The sequence below is a fragment of the Filicampus tigris genome, chromosome 15 (assembly GCF_054856515.1).
Source record: "Filicampus tigris isolate MCC_2025a chromosome 15, RoL_Ftig_1.0, whole genome shotgun sequence".
Taxonomy (NCBI): Eukaryota; Metazoa; Chordata; class Actinopteri; order Syngnathiformes; family Syngnathidae; genus Filicampus; species Filicampus tigris.
The window spans coordinates 7,246,943-7,265,000 of record NC_141231.1 but is presented as its reverse complement, the minus strand read 5'-3'; the positions used below and the strand labels follow the sequence as shown (position 1 = coordinate 7,265,000).

The 18,058-nt window shown below is 39.2% G+C and overlaps 1 protein-coding gene across 2 annotated transcripts in view; it reads right to left on the bottom strand.

The window, feature by feature from the left end:
* Window positions 1-15,758, bottom strand: part of nacc2 (NACC family member 2) — a 56,542-nt gene extending 40,784 nt beyond the window's left edge. For both annotated transcript variants that reach the window (XM_086053502.1, XM_086053500.1), the window contains exon 1: window positions 15,137-15,758. The gene's annotated coding sequence lies outside the window, so the exon portion shown is untranslated. The remainder of the gene's footprint in view (window positions 1-15,136) is intronic.
* Between the last annotated feature and the right edge of the window lie 2,300 nt (window positions 15,759-18,058).

The following is an 18,058-nucleotide window of genomic DNA, read 5'->3' as shown; positions in this document are numbered from 1 at the left end:
TTATATATTATATATATATTATATATATATATATATATATATATAAATATATATATATTTATTTATTTTTTTAATTTATTTATTTTTTTTTTTTGAGACCTTAAGGTAAGAAATTCACATTCATTCCAACTAGGAGGTGATCTTTAATTATTTTTCTGGTGTTTGAATCACAAATCTAAAAATCTGTCATTTTCACAGTCAGTTATTTTTGGGCTATAATAAAAAAACATGGTCGTGCTTCATCCCATCGGTTTCGTGCTGGGGAGTCACATTTTAGTTGTTAAGTTTCTTTGTGTATCTATAAAATCTCAAATCAGTAGTAGTAGTCATCCTAATTGTCAAGGGTGTCATCACCACGGGGGATGTTGGTGTTATCACCCCCCCCCCACCACCATCACTTTTTCGACACCCACATTTTTCACGCTGTGCCAAACACAAAAGCATACACTTTTTTCTCTTAAAATGAAATATTGTTACAGGCTGTGTCAAATGTTATTTTTACTATATGCCACGGGCTGCTAAAAAAACAGACAGCAGGCCAATGTAGTTTGGGGATGCTTGTTCTATTTAGTGTGACATTAGAATGGAAACATGAGTTATTTTCTGCCATCTCAGTAAAAATTTAAAAACTAATCAATGCTTGGATTGTTAATTTTTTGGAAGAAAATTTGGTCAAAACCCCATCTCTTGTCATGGCCTCGATGCAAGCGCAATGAAACGAACGGCTGCACAATTTGTCGGTTTGGGATAGAAATCGTGATTTTTCTCGTGAAAACGAGATTTTGTTATCGTCAAAGTTGCGTCTTGTTTTTTTTGTGCTCTCATCCCACCAAGCTCACGAATCAGAAAATCTGCTCGCGAACGCAAGGCGCTGAGCTAACTTGCTCTGAACAATGTCTATGGCCAGCAGCTACGAGCTGCGCGGTGCGGAGCCTCTACAGTGCCCTCTACAAATATTGGCATCCCTGATTGGATGTTAAGTGTTAAAGCCTTAAAATGAATTCAATTTTTATTGCAGAAGCAAACTCTCATACTAAACATTGTAGAAATGGTTCACCAGAATCGAGCTCCTGTAGCCTCCATATTTGTCTGTCTTCTCCCATCTTGTGAAACATTTCATGAGATGATTTGGTGCCGTTTTGTTTGGCGAAAGGGGGGTGTAAAAAGTATTAACATCAGGGGTGTGAATAATTGTGGCACATATTAGTTGAAAATAATTATTTCTTGTTGTTTTTCTCCCCATTGAATAAATGCACTTGAATTAAAGGTTGGATTTTCCTCTTTAAAAAAAATGCTCCTATATCATTTAGGGAAAAAATGAATTTATTAGAAATTAAAAGACACCAGCGGTGTCAAGAATTAAATATTAAACTGTGGTGGAAAGTAAGCTAAACTTCTAACAAGTATCACTGTCACTAAATGCCTAAATCGGGCGAGAAGTAGCCCAAGCATGCAACACATATGGTCAAACGCATATTAAATATTTATCTATCAGTCATGTTATTTGGACTATTCTGCACCGCAGGGTAGAAGCTTTGAGATCTGCACAATGATAGGTCTCAAAATTACTTTTTCTTGATCAATTTAGCTTTTGCTAAGGGACTATATATTTTATGTTTAATTGTTTAATCATTCAAAAAAATATAAATAAATACATCAAAGAATAAGCAGAGGTGTGTACATGAAAATGCAAAATTTGAATGAAAACAAGCAGAGGGAAAAAGAAGTATGATACTTTCTGACCCTTTTAACAGAAAATATTTACCTTTCACATTTTAAGTGAGTTTTACACTCATTACTGTGAAGGGATTCAATTAATACCATGATATGAATTTCAGGCCATCATTGTTAGGCAATCACTCTCTGAAGTAGGTAAGTCGCGAACAAAATTACAGTTTTTTTTTTGTTTACATATAAAAAGGTATTTTTACATACACGTTTGCACATAATTGCATATTTATATAAATGACATCAAGGAATTGGTCTTGCTTTACTGAACCTTTTAAAAACATTGAAAAAGGACCGTCTCCCTCACACAACCTCTTTAATGTCGTTACAACATTAGAGTAATAGCTGGTAATGTTTTGATGATATGGCGTAATTTTCTGTCATGTTTCCTAACATTACTGTACATAGTGAATATTTCACTGAAGATTTGAAAAAAAAAAACAATTCAAGTGCATTTATTCAATGGGGAGAAAAACAACAAGAACTAATTATTTTCAACAAATTGAATCGAAATCTGTCAGAAAACTCGCAATTCAATCTCAAAATTGTTCATTCCTACAGTAGCATATACCAATTTGATGCTAATTCCAACCAACCGACTGCCATTAAAAAAAAAAAAACCAAAAAAACCCAAAAAACAGAGCCTTTCGTTTGGCAGAGGTAATACTGACATCATGGTGCCGTTTCAGAGTTGACACACATGCGTGACATGTCAGCGGCTCAACACAGCCACCAGAGGAGTGTACAAAATGAGGACACCTCTTTCAGCATCAGTGCCCTACTGTCTTGTGCGTCAGGCCAAACACCCACACATACACGCCACAGACAAGTACAGTGCTCTGCTTTGACCGGGCGGAGAAAAAAAAAGAAACATGCATGGTGTGTTGCGGTAGGTGATTTAAAAAAAAAAAGAAAAACAAGTCTCATGACGCTAAAAACACACAATGGGCTTAAGTCTTAAAAGATATCATGATAGGCCATTGCTGTTAGAGACTATACATACCGGCACATATTATTTTCAGAGCACGCCCTCCCTTAAACGTCCGCCCCACTTGCACTCACACGCGATACTGTGAACTAAGGCCAGCGTACATGTGCTCAAATGACATGTCACCTTGGATAACCTCGGTGCACAGCAAAGAGACCCAAATGACCTGGGTAAACACTACTTGTTTGTCCCAGTCAGACTTAATCAAGCAGTCAAAATAGGCCACTTTCTTAGCATGGCTAATACCGCTAACTCCCCTCGCCACTCTGTGCATTATTGTTCTCCAAAAACATACTGTGCCTTCAGCTGAGCTATGATCACGTTTTGTAGCCTAAAACTCCAAAAACCTAACAAATACGCCTACCAAGCGCTTCACCGTCTTGCCGTAGAGTTAACACTCAGGTACAAAGCAACACACTACTGCATTTAATTATGGCAAGCTTTCTTGAGAGAGATTTAGAACAATCTTGTACAAAAACAAGTAATGGTACGTCATAGGTGTATTTTGGGAGTTGGTGAGATTGTCTTTTCGTCAGAGTGGTTCATAAGTAAATTAGCAGGATTATTTTAAAACTGTAATTGAGAAATATTGTGGTAGGGTGATGCATGGACCAATGAAGAAACTTAAATCTTTGGCGAGGATCTGGTAAGAGGCGTGGATATGGGAATGTGGCACTTTTTTTTTTAGTGTGGGGACTTAAACTACACCGTGTCATAGAGTTTTTCCTTGTGTCAATATCCCTGAATCAATACGCAGCCTTCCAACTAACAAACAGACTGAAAGACAGATGCAAATACGATGCAATTTCCATCTTGTTGGCATTTGAGCAACAATGCAAATGTTCCCCCCCAGTTCAGGATTATGAAACATTCAATCGTTGTTGCTTCCACAATAACTACCTGTTAACTGATCAAACAACTGACAAACAAATGCAGCATTATCTGCACATCGTGTCTTTTTTGCACCCACACTTGTTCAAAAAAGTCATTTTCACTTTTTGTTGTTTTGAGTCAAAAAGAATCATTCCCCCATGAAAGGTGATTAACATTACAAATGTTCATCATTCTCCAGGATGTAGAAATTTAGATGATTTTAATTCCACTTTTCAACATTTGGACTGTCTTTGGTACAGACTCAGGGTTGTTTACAGCTCAACTTTTAAAGACCTGGAATTGAATAACATTGAGTCTAATAATAATAATAATAATAATAATAATAATAATAATAATAATAATAATAATAATACCCTCAAATCCAGAGCACCACTGGCTCTGAAAAATCATCTTCTTATGAAACACCGCCATTATTAGCGTAACAGAGTGTTTCATATTTTGTACATTTTACTACTAAAATCTCTGGCTAGTTTTCATCCCTAGTTGCCAAAATGCTCCCATACATGCGACTTAACATGATCACAAAGAGTTTTCAAGTTCCTCTGCTGCTATTATAGTGAATGTGGACTGATCATGTCTTCAAGTGAAGACGCACAATTTTTTATTTATTTATTTTTTTTCACCATCCAATCTGCGGGCCATGTGCAGCCCGAACCGTGATGCGTGATCCGTATGGATCACGGATCAAAGATGATCCATTGCACCACCAGTTGCGAGTGACGTCGTCTCTCCGTCGCATTTAATATGTGAACACTTACACACACAAAAATCGGATTTCACCAAAAAATGTGAATTGAGCATTAAAAGCTGCAATGAGAACCTATCCTAAATCTAAAATCCCTGAAGTTAGATCCATTTTTTGTGGTTAGGGGCTTAACTGAAAAAGGCTTGGCTAATATTCCTGGCCTTTCATGTTCAAGGTTTATTGGATCAAATCAGGTAAGCGCAACTTATTTTTGTACACTTACAATGGCCTTGCAGAAGTGCTTATGAAAAATAAGAATGTAATAGACTTGCTGGAATCTACTTTTAAGCATAAAAGAAAAAAAAAAAGACAGTCTGTCTTCACGGATCAAAAAGACACATGGAAATTAGATTAACACCACAGGAGGATGTTGGGAAAGAGTTATCTTCAGACATGTCCTGTTAACTGTTCCCGTTTATACAATACAAAATCTTTTCAAACAGGAAAAAAAAAGGAAGAAAAAAAAAAAGAAAGAAATCAACCCACATTTGATGCTCAAGTGTCCTGAGGCTTCCATTATCTCAAATAACTGCTGAGAATTATGATCGTACCCTTTGGAACTTCAACCTAAATATCAAATCACAGTTTTGGGGTGAGAGTCTCGAGTTGGTCGCGTACAATACAAAACACGAAGCGAGGCTCAAACAACTCGAATGTGGCTAAAACATAGACAATGGAAATTTTGCAATTAAAACAACAAAATTGAACTTTTAAACTTTGCTAGGAGGACAATGTCAATATTACAAACAAATCTGCTCTAACGCCGTTTTACATGGATGTTTTCCTATTTGAAAAGACAATATCTGATTGCACTGAAGTTGTTTCCTCACCGCTTGCCTGTCCTGCACGCACCCACTCGCTCCACCTACGAAGCTGCTCTGAAGAAGCCGCTGTCGCGAGGGAGGAATTACAAACGCACACGATTGCCTACCGTGTTGGTCGAGTTTTGTCACAGACACACAATTGGTCTATTTCCGGCAGCCATACGTTTACTACAGTAGTGAGCAGAAAAGACCAATCTCTCTGCACCGCTTGCTTTTTACTTGAGTATTCATGTTAAGAAGAAACAGGGTTTTTTTTGTAGCATGTTTCTGGACATCCTGCTCGGGCGCTGTTCACCAATCAAACGTAATCACATGACCGCACGCAGTCTTTGCGGACGTCTGACACATTTCCGTGAAGAACGGCCAAAGAAGTTCAGAATACACCAGCATGCGAGTGCCGAGTTTCAAGAAGAAGAAGAATACCCCTTCCACCCTCCTTAAGCCAATGTTTACATTTAAATGGACGAAAAAACAACAGTTTCATAATGAGCTGTCGCCTACAAAATCTCCATGTCTAACTTGAGAAGGCACGTTGCGGTAAGTTGAAGGTATTTCAATTGTTGCTTATTTGTTTTGGCTGAGCACATGCTAGCAGATTTATGGTCATATGTCGCCAAACTGACAAACATGCTTCTTTTGGACTACATGCTGTAAGCTGTGTCCCACACAGACACACACATACAAACACACTAACTATGGTTGTAGTGCAATTTAGGGATCATAAAACCTAGCTTACTAAAAATGGTACACTTTATCAATAAACATGGTCAACAGGAAGCTTCTTCAGACAGTCATTTTGATGAATGCTGTAAAGCAGGGGTGTCCAAACATTTTGGAAAGGGGGACAAATTTAGTGAGGTAGAAATGCATGGGGGCCGGCCATTCAGATTTGAGTTGCTTTCGTTTTTCACGGCGTTCGTTACAAGTAACCTTGTCATAGTTTGCATGTTTCGTCTGGTAGTGACTCTTGATATTGAGCTCCTTGAAAACAGCCACAGTATCTTAGAGAACTAGGCAGACGCAGTTGTTTTGTATGAAAAAAAAAAAAAAAAAAACAATCGGTAAATTTCCACTTGTCCTGGCTGGAAGCAACGGCCCTATGTTGTCAACTTGCTTTTACTTCGCCACAGTATCTCAGAAAACGGGCTGGAAAGGGCCGTACAAAAAGTTATGCAGCGACGGGTTCACTCTGACACCTAACAAGACCTTTGAGAGTGGTGTGTTTGGAGAGGCAGGGCGAGCTCGGAGTGTATTTCCAAAAGCACCCAAGGGCACGGCCATAGGTGTGCTGTCATCTTCTGGTGAAATATACTATAGATTTTTTTGTACATGTGTATTTTTCGACTGTGGTCAACAATACAGATGGGCCACACAATATTAGTTTCATGCCAGGTGCTGCGGGCCGGTGGAAATTTGAACATGGCCTTATTTGGCCCCCGGGAGTGACTTTGGAAATGCCTGCTGTAAAGCAAATATTTGTTTTCTGTTTGACATCATGCATGTATTGTTGTTTTAAATGTTTACGTGACAGAATATTCCACTAACCTGATGACTCTAATTTGATGAATAAATTCCCTGTAGCGCCACTGGTATTTTTTCTGTCAACAGTGAATCCACCCTAACAAGCTGAAGGCGTACATTGACTTAGTAGAAAAGCAGATGTTCTCCTCCTATGATGAACCTCCTATGAAGAATGCAAAAATAAATTCCATTGCTGTTTCTCAGTAATATTTAGTTTATACTATAAAGATTTACTTTATTGTTTTAGTTGCAGAGTCGTTGGACAATGGCTGAATCTGCAGATAAATAGTTTCTACCAAACATCTGAAGTTACTCACCCAGTTACTCAGTCAGTACTTTACTGTTTTTTCACTGAATACTTATTTACGCTTACTAAAGTAATTATTTGGAAGACTACTTTTTATCTTGACTTGAGTCCTAGTCTTAGTATTCTAAATAAGAGTAGGTACTCTTGAGTACAATTTTTGACTACTCTACCCATCTCTGGATGTCGTATAAAAAAAATCCTCACGGCTTTATCTCATCAGTTGTTGCATCTGAATACACATTCGTGCAGAAAATTATAGTATAAAAAAAAAAAAAAAAGATTTAGCATTTCATATATACAGTACATGGTTAAAACGTTTGCACTCAACTCTTTTTTTTTTTTTTTTACTGTCACCGGTAGTTATTTTAACATTGTATTTACTTCGGTTCTCTATTGTGCCAATCAAACTTGTGCTCCTCTGAACAAACCATTGTCACACCGATCACATGCGTACGATTGGTGTGTACCTGATTTAGAGCATTAGGATTACCTATGTGTGTATATAAACAAAGGCTATGCTAAGAGAAAAGACCTGACGGGAACACATGATCAATCTATAGGCTTTCTTGACTCCCATCATGAATGACAATGTAGGCTGTCGAAATAAGAATACGCCTATAGATTTCCTGACATTCTCCACGGGGCCGCTTCAAGCAGGAGCACATACAATATATAAAGGAAGCTTCTTTGTCAATTAGCCTCCCGTGCTTATTACTTTACACGCTAATTTGCAGGCTTTGTTTACCAGCACAAGCCTTGAGTGAGGCTTGAAGTTTGCAGCAATTTAATTATGCACGGCGAGCAGCACGAGAGCCCGGAAAATTGAGGTGGGCTGCAAGGAAAAATGCCATTCACGCAAGCTAATACTTGCTGCCTACTTGATGTCTTGGTGACTAAGGCCAGATTTTTTTTTTTTTTTTTCTTTTCTTGCCTTTGTGCGCGTCTGCGGGCATCTCGCTCCAAATTATAGGTTTTCCTTTCACTGCGAGTTGCCTCACTGCAGCTGAAAAGATGCAGAGAAATGTGCCGAGTCAGACAACTCACTGTCTGCTGCTAGGACTAGCAAGACAAGACAGATGGGCTAGATCTTCAGTTTACGCATATGACATGCATCTTTGATGTATAGCGATACCATTGAAATCATGGATCACATGTATGCAGCATTGTATCGGGAGTCGCAATGTCATTTGAAACTAGGGCTCGGCGACAATTCACAATCAATATGGATCGCGATGGACACGTGAAAATACAAAGAAAAATATGTTGGGTAAAATGCTCAACAGAAACAAATCAGGAATTACTCGCTAATTGTCGTTGTTCACAGCAGGGTAGTATAAACATTTAGATAGACATTTTATGTATAACACGCATGGCATAACAAATTCTTGAAAATTTAAGAGGGGTCACAAGACAACAAAATTAGGCTATATAAGATTGATGAGTTTTTTTATGCACTTCAAATCAAAAGGCACATTTCTTGGACTTTTAAGTGTCATTAAGTGGCAAAATTCAATTTTCCGTCCTGTTGAGGACAATCTCATGACTTGTTTTGGACTAAACGCATGCTACATGCTGCCTATTCATGCTGAAAATACTGGTAACAATCAACCCCATGCGCACAAACACACACCACGCCACACACTCCCCCGCCTCCTCCACTCCGCTCCTGTTTTTTTTTTTCTACCCATCCTTTCATTTCCCGAGCCAGCCACAAAACGCCCGGACATGCGGCATCACACGAACGCAAAACACAAATGCAGGCACGCCATTTCATGCCATGTGATCGCGCTGGCTTGGCTTCACGCCAATGGCCAAACATGTCACTTAGCAGAGAGCTGACACACACACGCAAAAACACACACACTGAGCGGATGCATTTGTCGAGAGTTTCTCCCCACATGACATTTAGCTGTGAGGATTATCTAACATTTTCATTGAAAAAAGAAAAAGTTTTGTTTGCATTTCACTTTGTGTTTACTGTTCATTGTCTGCCATCTTGGAATGCTTCCTGAAAGGAGCCCACAATGACAAGAAAAGCCAAACGGGCAACACTGCAAGAGGCCAAATATCTTTTTGATGAGCCTTGTTTTTCCAAATTGAACAAAACAAAACTAAAAACTAAAAAAAAAAAAAAAAAAAAAAGCGAATTGGAGACTAGACTGTCCGGAGGGATTCAAAATGAATACGCTTGCTCTCAGGAACCCCAATCAATAGCATCTTTATTATCCTGGCGTATGCGTAGAACTGCTTGATGCTCTTGCGAAATACACAGAAAGGCGTAGGAAAGGCTGCCAAAAGTGTGTGTCTACTTGACTTTCCTCAATTTAAAAAAATTAATAAAGTAGAGCGTGTAATAAAGTTCTGAGAATACAAATTGGGCCACAAGGAGTCGAGATTCAAAGAAGAGAGGAACTGATGTGGTTTTGGCAATGCTTGCTTCAAGCTATGAGCACAGCTACAGTGAGGTCAAGGCAATGTTATCATGGAAAATGATCTTATGGTCACATTTTCTATCAAAGGAGACATAAAAGCATTTTCCCTACAGTTTAGAAAGGTTCCCGGGTGTCTCAGTAACATGTCTGTGACGTGCTGATGTCAAAATACACAAAGGATCAAGAATTGTAGCACACCTGTCACATTCTTTATCCAGCTTGACTTGAGGTGTTGGCTTAGTCTCACTAGGCAGCCCTCAACTGGAGGGCCAACAAGTCAAATCATTTCTGTGTAGCCCAGCTGTCACTTGAAAATGGCTTATGTTCGCTCAGTCTAGCATCAGAGTCATGAGCAGAGAAAATCGGTGTGGGGGCAGGTGTTAAGTAAATTAGAAAAAGTGACGTCGGGTAAACTTCTGAGGGGCTTACAGACATTTTTTCAAATAGGCAGCTCACAAAAGATTTTTGGGCAGCACGGTGGCCTTCTGCATAGCACGTCTCTTCAAGTCTCGGCTTCAGCCGTCCTGTCGGGAGTTTGCATGTTTTCCGTTTACGAGGGGTTTCTCAGGATAATTCGGCTTCCTCCCGCAGTCCAAAAACATAACTTGGGTTCAACTCTGCATAGGTTTGAACGCAAATATTTTGACAAAATGGTGTCACAGACACCTGGGGACGGCTTTAAGTTGGGGGGGGGGGGGAGTTGGGGGGGGAGTCCTTCAAGATAACAAGCATATATTTCATGTACTTATAAGATAATTTCCCTCTTAAATCATTAGCATCATTCCGTGCCACAAAGAGACAGCAACAAAATTTGAATTTAATAGACTCACGGATGGCTTCATTGGGTACACTTGCACAATCTAATGAGAAACCCTTGGGCACCTGGAAAGAATACATGTATGCGGTGGAAAAACACATTTCAGAAGACACCTACACAGTAGATTCATAGCCATACTGTAAGCTGTGACTCTGACTGAAAACAAAGACGAGTGGGAAGACTTTGCCGTTGACTCGCAGCCAGCGACAAGCCCTAACACACACATGCATGCATACGTGCACACACACACACACCTTAAACTGGCACCTACATACACACACGGCAAGGAACTATACAAGACCATTGTATAAGAATGTGACGTACGTCCGCTATCGCATATCGCATGCCATCCACGGTGAGTCAGCACTGCGTCTCGAGAAGGGAAAATGGCTGTTGCATAAACATACACATAAATCAAGGAGGCCCACATTAAGTTAATGAAAAAATGTGCTGCTACAATTGATATGCAGTAAAATCCCCCTCCGTCTCAGGTTTCGGGTTCGCAGTCCCGCAAGTTTGTAGATTTTTTTTGGTATAGTTAATAACACTTTTGTTGTTGAAATCAGGGGTCACCAACCTTTTTGAAACTGAGAGCTACTTCTTGGCTACTCATTAGTGCGATAGGCTACCGGTTTGATACACACTTATGAAATGATAACATCGATCAAATGACCTTCTATCAAAAATTCTTAGGTGTTATTAATATTGAATGATATTCAGTTATGTAAAGACACTGATCATGTTAATGCTTTCTTACAATAATTAGGAAAGGGATAAATATGAAAATGCAACACTGTTTTTTTATGTTCAAATGATTACTTCTGCAACATTTCTAGATATTCACAATGTCCCATCATGTGTTCTGAGCTACTTTTGGAACATTCCCACGGAGTTACTCATGTGATCTACCTGGTGGCCACGGGCACCACATTGGTGAGACCTGTTCTAAATCCTGTATGTTGTTAGTGTAATTCTATTCTTCACCACTAGGTGGTGGCACGATTTACTGAGACTGTGTCAATTTGAAAGAAGAGGAAGAAGAACAACAACGAAAACCCAGAAGTCTTCTTTATAGGCTTCTTTCAAAACAAATTGTGTCCGGGAGGAAAATCAAGCTGCGCGCAGCACTCAAGTGTGACACTGGCACACCATGCACTTCCCTACTTCCGGAAATATGCCGTAGCAAACCTGCTGTGTAGTGGTTCGCTGGCATGCTTTTATTTTGAAGGCAGGGAAGTGTGAAGGAAGGGGAGTGTGGAAAATAGGTAACTTGTTGCTTGCAGACTTGTCGTCTGTTGGACAAATAAATTATACAATACGACAAAACCATCATCATGGCTCGCAATGGAAGTAAGTACACGCAGCTGGGTTGTTGTGTCTTTCACAACTTAATAACTTGGAGAAGTCTCGGAGCTCAGCTTCTTTATATTGCGTAAATGGCATTCATTCACAGACGAGTTGAATCACTGATAACGCTTGAAATTATATCACTCCGCGCACGTCGTGGTGCACTGAGGAAATCACAAGGCGAATAACTACGCCTGGAAAAGTAGGTCCATGCACTACATGGGTAGGTTAGTACGTAGTAAGGGGCGCGTTTGAAACGTGTCCGCAGCGGGTTTGAATAGCAAGTTAGCCAGCTAATTGTCTTTAAACAAACCTCTTCCGTTAGCATCCCTCCCGCGGGGGCAGGGCATCGTGCACGTTTTATTCTTTTTTTTGGGGGGGGGGGGGCGACAATGTTTACGAATATGACTGGGGGGGTCGTGGCCGGAAGGGTACCCAGGTCAAGGGTGGAGGGTCGCGGCCGGACGGGCAAAATAGGGTCAAGTGCCCATCTCTGGTAAAAACATTATGGGACAATGTCATTGCAGTCTGTGAGACCGAATGGTACATAATTTTGTTTTGTTTTTTTTACTCGTGTCAGCTTGTGCTGCACCTGCGTGTGACATATTAAGCCTACATTCCGGACGCCCATTGCAAAGTGGACATTTTTTATAGCACGAGTGGAATACGAATAAGTAATAGGCTGTTAAATTCAAGAAAACTTTTCTAATCAAGGAACTGTCATTTTGTGTTGCCAGGCAGACTAGTACAGCAGGACTAAAAAAAAAATTAAAAAAAAATTGTAACAGTTTTTTTTCTGTGCTTCTCACCAGCGCTTTCAAGCCTCAAATGGGATCGAAAAGTGCTGCCGTTCTCTCTCCTTGACACTCCCCCCTCTCCACCCTGCTCCTCCTTTCCCTGGGCCCCCTCGTGGAATGCTGTATAGTACAAGGCCTATGGAGGAAGGGCATCCCGGGACACAGCTCACACACACACACACGCACGCACACACACACACACACACACACCCACACACGCACACACACATAAATACAGCTGAGAGCCGTCACGACCCTCTGGAGGATCGCCAAGGCAATGAAAGGTTTAGCGAGAAAGGAGACAAGAAAGCACATGAACTTATTCACGTGCGTGTGCTTGCATGTGTGTGTGTGTGTATTAATCATAAACATAAATGTCGTCTTTGTGTCTGCCTTATATAACGTTTCATGTCATCCACACAAAAGCAAAAAACTTGCATCGCTCAGAATTCCTACAGCACCTAAATGTGTCAAAGTGCTTCATAAATATTGCACGTGAACATTCCATTTTCAGTTTACATTGCACAATCCGCAGGCGGAACCCAGTGTTTTTCATTTAGTTTTTTTTTTTTACCTTTGCCAATGATGTTGTCTTCTCATTTATTGAAAGAAAAAAAATACTGATCTAATAATGTAATTAGATAATTAAAATATTAGCTACAATGCACACCTTAAGTTTAATCAAAACAATTACAAATATTTTAAATCCCTCCCAAAACATGGTTAAAATCGGCACCTAAATAACTATAGAAAACCAAAATTAAAAATAAATAAAAATGAAAATAAAAACAAATATAAAGAAATGTAATAAAAAAAATAAAAAACTATAAATAAACTGATATTTAATGGTATGTACATACTTATTTTTGTATTTATTTTCACATTTATTTTGCTATTTATTTTTTATGAAATATTTTTTTATATTTTAACTTTTTTATACCGTATATTTTTTGTTGTTCTTATATCCATATCTATCTATCTATCTATCTATCTATCTTTCTATATGTTTATGTTTTGGTGAATAAAGCTACTTTCTTAGTGCACATCACTTCACCTTGTTTTTAAATAGAGGGCAGGGGAAGTCTTGCATGACTATGTGAAAGGAAACGGTTCGGACAGTTTTCACAAACCATCCCACCCCTAGTTACGTTACTTAGCTGTACTTAAATGTTCACAATCATTTAAAAAAAAAATTTTTACTGGTCCCAAACTAGTGTTCGTATCGCTAGGTAAACTGTGAAGTTAGCTTACCCATCTGTGGGTTTTGTTATGACAAAGTTAGACTTTGTCATTGTTGTGTCTTCATTCCGTGAGGTGCAAACCCTGCGTTTTGATATTGTATTTTTGTTAATGTCATGGACAAAATAATCACTTAAAACAAATGAACGACCCTCTGAGTTTCTCTGACGCTGTTGGGTTTTTAAGTCGTCACTTCAAACATGTGTCGCTGACTGAGATGCCAGGTTGGCGCGAATGAACAAAAACCCTCTTTTTTCTTTCTTATCTTCAGAGAAACTAGGCAAATTGGGTTAAAATGCAGATTTAAAACTATAAACAAGTTGACTTTGTCAAGTCATGTCGTTCAAGTCTAAGTCGAGTCACTTTGATATCAAGTCCCAAGTCAAGTCATTCCTATGTTTTGAACAAGCAAGTCGCAATTCCAAAAAATAACAACTCAAGTCTGATTGGAATCAAGTCTAATGACTCATCTCCGACATCTCTGAGGTTTAGAATGTTAGTTAAAACAACTGTATAGGATAAGTGTTTTTTTTACAATTTCAACCAACGTATCCCTCTCCCCCCAAATTTTTCACAGAACTGCATTAAGTTGATATTTTTCCAGCAGTATTTTCCATTAATTCCACAGGGCACTAAAGACAACGTTCCAACAAGGTGCTGCTGATACACATTAAGAGTGTTTGGCCTTATAAGTCTGCACTATTTGCCTGAAGTTTACTTTCTGCCAGCCAGAAATACAAATGTAAAGACAGTCAGGTGACTGACCACACGGAGCCACAATAAACCCAGAAAAAAACACACCACTTGACATTGGCCTGAGTGATAAGAATGAGGTGATCTTTTAAAAAAAAAAAAAAAAGAGTTTTGAGGTAAGGACAGGGAAGCCACACACATCCTATATTGTGACATCTTCATAAAAATGTCCCTGTATAGAAGGACCGTCCCCACAGTGAAGGTAGAGTATCCGTGGTTGTGAGATGCACACACTCTTCGTGACCTCAGGGTTCAAGTAAGGTGAAACCAGCCACAAAAAGTGACATTTAAGTCCTCCTTTTCATCCCAAATACACTTGCAGTTACAGCAGCGCAAAAAAAGCACCCATTCAAAGAGATGTGTTCACTGCAGCGGGAGAAAGCAGCTATCCAGTGCATTGCAGGACTCCCACGCCACAATTGCTTCATTGTGGGTGGAGATTTTGATTTTGTTTTGACTTCACCGTGACGCAACTTATGATTTTTTTTTTTTTTTTTTGGTGGTGGTGGTTGTGGTGGGGTGGGTCAAAAGGCACTTCCCAACTGGTGGTCGCGCACGTTTAAAGTATGGCAACAGCTTAACAAAATAATAGCACTCGGGGCAACCATTTTGAAATGACTTTTCAAACTCGAACGCAACACTGCATTGTCATGTCAGCACATTCGCGAGACACACAGCCTATGCGTCACAAACATAAAGCAGTGTGCATGTACATACAACATATATATTTCAATATATATTTACCCAAATATATGTGGCTAGTCCATGGACTGTCAGTCGGAAAAACGACCAATGAAGTTAGGTTCAAAAATGGAGCTGCCGCCGGTTCTTCCTTCCTCCCGTCCTCTCTATCGGATCTTGTGGCTCCTCCGTGACCGTCCGTCACGCACCTCCCTCGCCCTCCGAATGCCCGCTGCCTGGCCGCCTGCGCAGGAAGTGGAAGTCGGCTCACGCGAGCAGTTGACGGGACAGCCTGACATCACGGCCCGTTTGACTAACGCCGCTTCGCTTTAAAGACGCAGACATCTTGTACAGGGGGGGCAGTCAGTCAAGGGGGCTATATAGCTCGGTTTATACGGAAGCTAGCGAACGCGGCGGGAGAGGTGTCTTCGTCGGTCCGCCTTTTACGGACACATGAACTCGGTGCACTCCGGAGCTTTAAAAGAAGCCGGTGAACAACCCCCTCCCCCTTCCCTTCCCTTCACTTCACTTCACTTCACTTCCCAAACCAGTCATGACAGCGGCAAAAGCGGCCTTTCGTTGGGCCAAGTGTGTCGTGGTGCTTTCGTGAAAAGGCGAATTAATGACACCGCACAGGGATTCCTTGTGCGCGAGAACAACGTGAACATGTGTAGTCAGCTCACGTGTCCTCAGATGACAGCGACGGACGATTGTCTGCGCATGCGTCTCTTTTTTTTTTTTTTTTTTTTTTCTTCTTCTTCTTCTTCTTCGGCAAAACCGACAGCGCTCCCTGCTGGCGGTGTGGGTCACTGTAGCCAGGGGCAAAGGAATGGATGTCAGATTCATTGTTTTATGATATACTGTGTATACTGTGTATCCTATATATATATATATATATATATATATATATATATATATATATATATATATATATATATATATATATATATATATATATATACATATGAATATATATATATGTATATATATATATATATATATATATATATATATATATATACATATGAATATATATATATGTATATATATATATATATATATATATATATATATATATATATACATATGAATATATATATATGTATATATATATATATATATATATATATATATATATATATATATACATATGAATATATATATATGTATATATATATATATGAATATATATATATATATGTATATATATATATATATATGTATATATATATATATATAAATATATATATTCATATGTATATATATATATATATATATATATATATATACATATATATATATATATATTCATATACATATATATATATATATGATTTACATGAGTTTACATGTTCTCCCCGTGCCTGCATAGGTTTTCTCCGGGTACTCCGGTTTGCTCCCACATTCCAAAAGCATGCATGGTAAATTGATTGGACACTCTAAATTGCCCCTAGGTGTGATGTGAGTGTGGTTGTTTGTTTGTCTCTGTGTGCCCTGCGATTGGCTGGAAACCAATTCAGGGTGTCCCCCGCCTACTGCCCGAAGACAGCTGGGATAGGCTCCAGCACTCCCCGCGACCCTTGTGAGGATAAGCGACCCTTGTGAGGATAAGCGATAATAATATTTGAACTTTTCACTTGCAACAATGATAAAAAGTATTTGATACTACCACTTTTAATTTATCATGATATTTTCTGACTTCATGAGAACAGTGGGCAACATTCACCAACCTTTATGCAGCATTCCCATGCTAGTGGTGAAATTGTCATGACAAAAAAAGTGAAATAGTTATGACACGGCATGAAATGAGGCATTCTGAGAGGTCAACTTCTGTTTTTTAGGAAAAAGAAGAAATGAAAATAAATGTGGCTTGACTTCATGATCACCAACTGTGGTTGTTTCTGAGTTCATGTTGGCTACACTCAGCGAGAACAAGTGGCATTATAAAAACAAATAAATACAAGTGGATTTACAGTGAACATCAGGGGATAGGAACTGAGCCCCGCCACAAATAGCCAAAATCTATGAGAATGTTAGGTTTCTAATTGCCTATGAATGTCATAAGATGATGGCAAAGCACAACTTTTGTCCGAATGAAGATCTTCAACTCACTTCAACATATGCACCAGGATGGGCCCCCTAAAAAAAATCTGTGAATAGGTGAATTTGCAAATGCCGACCTGTAAATAAGGTGTGCTGGGGTTTGCTGTACTTTATTTTTAGCTTCAAATGGGAAGTCACTTAAATACATACCTTTCTGTCCTTCAGTTTTGGTACCAAAGTACCATATATAGGCCTGGTGTGGGCAACCTACAGCCTGTGAAGTGTGAACACAAGGCCTGCTGGAGCATTTCAATTCAGCCTGACATGCAATTCTACAAGCCTCAAAAGAAATGTTATAAAAGCCCCCCAAGTATATGACCGAACAATTATCTATACCACTGATTATTAGTGTGGTACTAGAGACTCACTACCTAAATACAGTTCAGTTTTAGGTTAAGTCGAATATATTTGCATTTAATCATTAAGACGTGTTTGGTTTTGACCATTTATTTGAGTAGACTTTTTAACTTTTATGTGAGCGACATTTTAATTAAATCAATATTTAAGTACTTTTTTCTAAATTTCCCTATATATAAGTGCACTGTTAAAGGGAGAATTTGCAACCCCCAACATCCCGCCATCCACCCATTATCTGGGCCGCTTTATCCTTGTGAGGATCACGGGCGTACTGGAGCCTATTCAAGCCATCTTTTGGCAGTACTTTTTGTCATACTTGTTCAAACTGCCAGTATAGCCTGACAGTAGCACATTAGTAAAATAATCAATGGAAAAATCAGCCCTCTCTGGCCCCATCTTGTACCATTAATTTGATTTTTTTAAACTACCGTGCCGGAAGAAAAACAACCAATCAGATGTAAGGCGTGACTGATGAGGTGTCAACCGTTCTCATGCACTCATCATGGCTGCACTCACGGGGGGCTT